Below are 8580 nucleotides of genomic sequence, written 5' to 3'. Positions count from 1 at the left end.
TAACCGAAACCTAACCGAAACCTAACCTAACCTAACCTAACCGAAACCTAACCGAAACCTAACCGAAACCTAACCGAAACCTAACCGAAACCTAACCGAAACCTAACCGAAACCTAACCGAAACCTAACCGAAACCTAACCGAAACCTAACCGAAACCTAACCGAAACCTAACCGAAACCTAACCGAAACCTAACCGAAACCTAACCGAAACCTAACCGAAACCTAACCGAAACCTAACCGAAACCTAACCGAAACCTAACCGAAACCTAACCGAAACCTAACCGAAACCTAACCGAAACCTAACCGAAACCTAACCGAAACCTAACCGAAACCTAACCGAAACCTAACCGAAACCTAACCGAAGCCTAACCGAAACCTAACCGAAGCCTAACCGAAACCTAACCGAAACCTAACCGAAACCTAACCGAAACCTAACCGAAACCTAACCGAAACCTAACCGAAACCTAACCGAAACCTAACCGAAACCTAACCGAAACCTAACCGAAACCTAACCGAAACCTAACCGAAACCTAACCGAAACCTAACCGAAACCTAACCGAAACCTAACCGAAACCTAACCGAAACCTAACCGAAACCTAACCGAAACCTAACCGAAACCTAACCGAAACCTAACCGAAACCTAACCGAAACCTAACCGAAACCTAACCGAAACCTAACCGAAACCTAACCGAAACCTAACCGAAACCTAACCGAAACCTAACCGAAACCTAACCGAAACCTAACCGAAACCTAACCGAAACCTAACCGAAACCTAACCGAAACCTAACCGAAACCTAACCGAAACCTAACCGAAACCTAACCGAAACCTAACCGAAACCTAACCGAAACCTAACCGAAACCTAACCGAAACCTAACCGAAACCTAACCGAAACCTAACCGAAACCTAACCGAAACCTAACCGAAACCTAACCGAAACCTAACCGAAACCTAACCGAAACCTAACCGAAACCTAACCGAAACCTAACCGAAACCTAACCGAAACCTAACCGAAACCTAACCGAAACCTAACCGAAACCTAACCGAAACCTAACCGAAACCTAACCGAAACCTAACCGAAACCTAACCGAAACCTAACCGAAACCTAACCGAAACCTAACCGAAACCTAACCGAAACCTAACCGAAACCTAACCGAAACCTAACCGAAACCTAACCGAAACCTAACCGAAACCTAACCGAAACCTAACCGAAACCTAACCGAAACCTAACCGAAACCTAACCGAAACCTAACCGAAACCTAACCGAAACCTAACCGAAACCTAACCGAAACCTAACCGAAACCTAACCGAAACCTAACCGAAACCTAACCGAAACCACGAAACCACGAAACCACGAAACCACGAAACCACGAAACCACGAAACCACGAAACCACGAAACCACGAAACCACGAAACCACGAAACCACGAAACCACGAAACCACGAAACCACGAAACCACGAAACCACGAAACCACGAAACCACGAAACCACGAAACCACGAAACATCGCTTATCATATGTTTTATGATTATTATAACGATAGCGTGATTTAAATTACATCCACTGCCATCTAGTGTGAAACACATATTTACACAATACAAATTAGTGTATGTATGTTGCAGGTGCTGTGTACTGGCGTGTATAAATATTTTAGAGTATAAAATTAGTTTAGAATAATTGTGTCTCATAATATCAAATATCCTTCAACCAACTTGCAAACTTGTCATCTTTATAATTTTAATATATACACATTAAAAAAAAAAAAAAAAAAAAAAAATCTATATGTTGTTTTTCTTTACAGATGAAGACTTGTTGCCTGACACGAGAGGCACCGTGAGGATTTACCATCATATTAATTAATATTATTTCACTAAACTGTTTTTAATTTTGTTAGACTATTATCTAGTCAAAGTTTAGCACATTATGCATGTTTAACTACATTCAAATAATGTTTCTAAAAGCATTCAATGGTAATTACCATATATATTTATTTATTTACATATATATTTCTTAATTTTTAAATATAAGATATTTACGGATAGTAAGGACGGTAGATGACACTGATAACATATAAATCTTACGCCTAGCGTTCTAGAAAGAATTTCTTACTGTACTCGTTAAAAGGTCGGTCGTGAATACAGTAAATGATAAAAAAAAAAAAAAAAAAAAAAAAAAAAAAAAAAAAAAAACTATATAACCACGCTTTTATAGCTAATAGAACTAAAAAAAAAAAAAAAAAAAAAAAAAAAGTAGAAAATAATTTTTCATTGCCGAGTTTATATTACAGTAGTAGAAGATCGAACAATCAATCATATTAATGAATTACTGCAAAATAAAACCACACAAAATGTTTTTTGTGGTTTTGATTTTTTTAAATTATTTAAGCTAAACTATAAAATATTCATACGTAAGCATGTAATTTTATTTAATTTTTTTTTTTTTCCTTTGAACAATAGCTGAATAAAAGAATATTTATTTTAAATGTTGGGCGTATGAAGGTTCATAACCACCTTGGACAGGAAGTAGAACGTGGAGAGAACGACAACGGCAAAACAGAATTTTTCTAGCAACTTTTTAGTTATTAACTAGCAACCCGCTCGGGCTTCGCACGGGCTATGCTGATACTAAATATACGACAGAATGTCTTTATATACAACGTTCACAGCTTTTTGTTGTTATTAGACAATACAAACATGTTTTATTGTAAAGTTAAACGTCCATACCACGATGAATACACCGGTTCTGGTCCGATCACCAAAGTTAAGCAACGTCGGGCGCGGTCAGTAATTGGATGGGTGACCGCCCGGGAACAATGCGTGACGTTGGCTTTTTGTTTTTGTTTTTTTTTTTCAATTAGTTTTTGTAATTTAGCTTAACATAAGAACAAAAAAAAATTAAAGATTGCATTATGAAACAAATTTTTTATTAGAATATCTATTCTTCTTCGAAGTTCGAGATACGAAATGTAAACAGTCTATAATTTAACAAAACACATCATGTTCTTGCGGATAATTTATTCTTTCATGGCATACGCTGAAGAATGAAACATTAAGGGACTTTTTTACAACTTACAGAAAACGTCGTGAAAAATTATATTTATAAAATATATATACTACGTTCACAGCTCGACAAAACAGAGCCACCTAGCGTGTGCTATAGAAACTACATAGATTGTTAAATTAATATCAATAGCAAACATACATTGCAAACTAATAATATAAGCGCTAATATAGCGCTTGAACGGAAATCTAAATCTTTAGATTTTTTAAATTAGTTTTGTTTAATTAGTTTTTTTTTTCAATGAGTTTGCCAAAGAAGTTTCACTTCTGACATGTGTACTTTGTACGCACGTAATTTTTTTATTCATAGTCTCTGCATGAAGGCTCACAGCCTATTACTTTTCTACTGCTTACTGTTTACTGTAAGAAAAATATATAACGAAAGTGACGTAATATCAGTCACACGACTGTTTAATATAACGTTTGTAAAACTAAAATATTGCTAGTAAACTTTTTTTTAATTATTCATGTAAATTTATACTTTCGACAAAAATAAATAAAGACACTTTTTTTTCAAATTGCGTTGCTTCTATACTATCCGAAGGTACTTCGTTCCTACCTGGTGTCCCATGACACCACATAATTTTTTTTATTGTAAACTTTCATTGAAATCCATTCGGTAGTTTTTGCGTGAAAGAGGAACAAACATGCATACATCCATACATACAAACTTTCGCGTTTATAATATTATTAGGATGAATTGTTTCTAATTGTAATTACAATAAAGTATATTTGTATTGTATTGAAAGTATTTTGCAAATTCTCGAGCACAGCCTCAAAATGGCGATCCATAATAGGGATGCGAATGTTATTGAGGATGGGCTCGCGAATCTGGCGGCGGGCGCTGTTTTAGAAAAAATGAGAGTGGCCGTCGACAATGCGGTAAATTAACATTGTAGACTTACACATGTAAAGTATAAAGCATGTAGTGGGTTATAAAATAGTAATGCACAGAGCATGTAGCATGAAAGAAAAAAAACTATAGTCGTAAATAATTATCTTAATTATTTACCTACATAAATATATATATAGTATATATAGGTATATATATCTCTCACGGTCAGTTTTGGACTCACCATTGAATTAGAGAAAATAAGCTTTAGTTCGTAATTTGAAGCATGCAATGTTGAAATTAATTCGCCTCAACGCTTTGAAAATTAAAAGTAAATAAAAAAGGCATGGGTACTTAAGAGCCTATGGATGTTAAAACTTATATTTAAAAAAAATAGTTACGTAGTAAAATATATCTTTATGTTTAAATACTTGATTTCAATATAGTACTATTATAGACACACTACACAACTTCTTTAAAAAAAAAGAAAATCATTTAATCCTGACGATCCTTATTTCTAAATAATAATCTAGTGATCTTTAATCTTTAGTAAAATGTCAAATCATTGGGATACTGATATAAGTGTTTAAATCAAATCTGAATTTTTAAAGTGCGTCAAAATGAAGTCCAAAGGAGTCGGTTACAGACATACAGGTGAAGCTAATATAGAGCGTGTATATTTACACGTTTTATATTAGCTTATTATTTACACGCTTTATATTATTTATTCATCTTATGACGATCCAATAGACGAGTACAACGACAACAAGGAATACGTTGCGGGAATGTAAGGTCGATGCTTCAATTTATTATTGCGGGATATATTATACTCGGCGATTTCTTCCAAGATTTGCTTTGAAATTTATTAGTAATATTCTAAAAAAACTAAATGATAAGGCTATAGACAATCAGGGTCTAATTATATTTTCGTTACAAAAAAAAACGCGCTAACGCTCACTCAAGCTCCGTTCCGCAGCGGAGGCTGCCTCAGCCGCTCCTCTACGCATTCATTCGCGCGATTTCGCGCGGCGGGCGAGGGCTACCCTCCATCCGCGCCTCTGGCTTCAAAAAAAAAAACACTAGAGGTAGGGCAGACCAAGACCACGTGGACAGTGGGGTGCTCCGATTCGGTTTTGGGTATTTCGCGAATTTCTATACCTATATTCTAGCACCCCCGCCCCCATTCATCACCTCTCCCCCCAAACCCCATAAATTAGATCCCGATTGTGTATGGAATAGCCAAAGCATTAATGTATAACGACCACTGACCTGATGGCATCGCATTGTTTTGCTGCGTCGTTGAGACCAACGCTGCAAGCAGCAGGCGTATTTAATCTCCAATTACGTAATTTCAACCAGAGTTCAAACAATTCGACTTACATACAGTCATTTTCACAAACATTTCACTTCACTTTACATACAAATTATTAAGACGTAAAAAAAATATCTAAATAAAATTCTATTATGTCACATATCGTTAAAAGCTACGATTATTTTTACGATATTTTTAAAAAATATTATAAAAAAAAAAAAAACGTCAATTTAATATTATTTACATATGTATATGTTTAAAAGACCCTCACTTTAAATCAAAGTAATAACGTTAAAATAACTAGGAAATAGGTTACAAAATCTCAATAAAAAATAAAGTAATTAATAAATAAAAACCTTAATTATATAATTTTAAAATCACACACATACGAGTAAATATATATTTCGCCTGGCCGCATCTAGCTTAACATTTGAGGATCTATGTATTTGTTTGTGTTTCGTCGCTTGCTGCTTTTGTTGCTTTTTTTTAATGCATAGTGACCGGTCTTACCATTGATGTTTTAGCGAATCACGTCGGGGTCACCAGTTTAGCGATGTGAAGAAAAGGGAGGATCCTCCACCAGACGGGTGTTGTGTCTGGCGGGCTAACGCCCCAACGGTTGTTGTCGGGATCTTGTATATATAGTTATTCACTTTGAAAACTCTGATAGCGCGATGTAGCATACGTCAGTAATTACGTCTCTAATTACGTAGTTTGAAGTCGTTCGTATTTCGCGCGATAGATGTCGCCACAATGTAATGCGTTTCTACCCACTTTTTGGTTTTTGTGACGATATTGTATAATGAACCTTGTTTATTACCGACACGCTCGGCTAGAATTATTGTAAACTTGTAGATATTTAAAAATGTATTCTTTCTAATGTATTTCTCATATAAGTGAATTGTTAATTCTTATGAGAATAAATATCTTTGACCTAATATTTACTAACGAATACATAAACAAAAGGGGTATTGAGGAATAACGTCTAATGACTAACGTTCATTATGAGGCACAGGAGTAAGACTGTCATATTAAGGTTGTTCAAATTATTATTAGCCAATTGCACAACGCGCTGAAACCGTTACTCGTACACCTTTTTCAAATCGGTTCTTTCCCTCTGGGAATGTTTTTAGGGATATATATATATATATTTTAGGGTATTTTCTTGGGAACTCTTAATTCGTCAGAACATAATATATTTTTAATATTAAAAAAAAAATCTTCATTTATCAATTTACGAATATATTTTAGCAATTTATAATATATAATTCCTTACTAAAGCAAAGTATAAGAAGAAAAGGGAAAGTATAAAAAAAATATTTTCAATTTTAAAATCCTTTGAAAAATAAAATCTAATAAGAAAAACATTAATCTGACTGATTTTTAAATAATTTCAATTTTTGGTTTAGGGGGTTTTATTTCCAATTTAGCGCGTACATACAGATAATGTAAATGATTTGACAAGTTACGCCTATTTGAATGTCACTTATATTAAGCATTTAATTTCATACTCAACTTTATATTTATTTATTTTTTTTTTTTTGTTCTTAAGCCAATCAAATGTTACATGAAATTAATATGAACCAAGGTTTAGTAACGTTACCAATTACCGTTAGAAAATAAGTTAATATTTATTGACATCTTACATTAAGTTTAAATTTTTTTTACAGTAATTATGAGACGGAAACGCTTTAAAACGCTAAGTTTTACCGGTAAATAGAAAACAGATTGATTGTCACATAAAAATCCCGTAGATAACCGAGTTTAACTTTAGATAATTTACTTAGACCGGTTGATAATACGTCTTTCACGCCATCTACAGCCTCCGCTCGTACTATTACTGGTGATAGCGCCACACGATCACTTTGAAAATCAATTGTGTTGTCTTAAAATGACTAGATAATAGGTAGAATAATTATGTATCATTAAGTTAATTACATTTTAATTAGAAATAATTCAGACATTTAAAAAAAAATGTATTCGTATGCGGCCGCCAGTAATTTGAATATAGCATGTCTTGCGTTTATCAAACACGTAATATTCAGGTCACACTATGACATGATTGAGATTTCCCTTCAACGACAGTAGCAAAAGACCTTAAACATTATTTATATTATAACAGCAGCAACTCATTTTTATGTGTAAAAGAAAGTACATAATTATTGATATCTACCAACAGATGGCATGAGGTGCCTTTTAAATCGCGCTAGCGTTTCGTTCAGTTTAAAATGTTTGTTTTTTACATCATAATCAGACGGTTTTTTTTTTTAGAGACAATTAACGAGCTTTCAAGCATTCAAGCACAGGTAAACAAGGATAAAACGACATTTTCTGAAAATGAATCCTAGCTATATCGATTTATTTCCCCTGAAATCCCTTGCATACTAAATTTCATGAAAATCGTTAAAGCGGTTTCCGAGTTTCTGAGATATATATATGTGTGTGTGTAACGTTAGGTTTGAGACATCCTTTTTTTCTAAATTACGTTCAAAGTACACTTGGCAATTGGGGGATGACACTTTATTTGTTTTTTTTTTTTGAAAATTTAAAAGTTAAAACTTTGAAGACTGTCCCCAAAATTTGAAGAATTTGTTGTAATTCAAGGACATGGGTTCAAATATTTGGATTCAATTTCAACCGTACCTATGAGGACTTATGTATACTTTGAGACCAAATATATATTTTGAGGTCTGTCCTGAAAATTTCTGCTTATTTCCAGGACAGTCTTCGAAATTTATACATATATCATTACAGCCTATACAGTCCACTGCTGGACATAGGCCTCCACAAGTTTACGCCAAAAATAACGTGAACTTATGTGTTTTGCCCATAGTCACCACGCTGGGCAGGCGGGTTGGTGATCGCAGTACTGGCTTTGTCGCACCGAAGACGCTGCTGCCCGTCTTCGGCCTGTGCATTTCAAAGCCAGCAGTTGGATGGTTATCCCGCCACCGGTCGGCTTTTTAAGTTCCAAGGTGGTAGCGAAACTGTGATATCCCTTAGTCGCCTCTTACGACACCCACGGGAAGAGAGGGGGTGGCTAAATTCTTTAGTACCGTAGCCACACAGTACATATATAAAGGAATATATTCCTTTGAGTTTGTACATTTGTGTACAGTACCTTTTTTTATAGCAGTAGTAATATGTATTGTTTTATAAAGAGATTTTTGACACTCCTTAATAGTCACATATAAAAGAAATTTTGTAGTTTTATGTAAGTATAGGAATTGGTAAATAGCTTTAAATGTCGTTTCTTTGTTTTTTCAGACATGTTAAGGGTTTTTATAATTTATTTTTGTATCATAATGTTTAATAAAATCTTTGTTTTTTCAGAGCAACACATTGTATAATTTTCCGATTCCAATTTTAAGTAGTCAACT

General features: G+C 34.2%; 1 pseudogene; it reads left to right on the top strand.

The window, feature by feature from the left end:
• Positions 1-2706: 2706 nt before the first annotated feature.
• Positions 2707-2825, top strand: LOC123664323 (annotated as a pseudogene).
• Positions 2826-8580: the final 5755 nt, after the last annotated feature.

The sequence above is a fragment of the Melitaea cinxia genome, chromosome 21 (genome assembly GCF_905220565.1).
Source record: "Melitaea cinxia chromosome 21, ilMelCinx1.1, whole genome shotgun sequence".
Lineage (NCBI taxonomy): Eukaryota > Metazoa > Arthropoda > Insecta > Lepidoptera > Nymphalidae > Melitaea > Melitaea cinxia.
The sequence above is the reverse complement of the archived record's forward strand: the minus strand, read 5'-3'. Positions and strand labels throughout refer to the sequence as shown.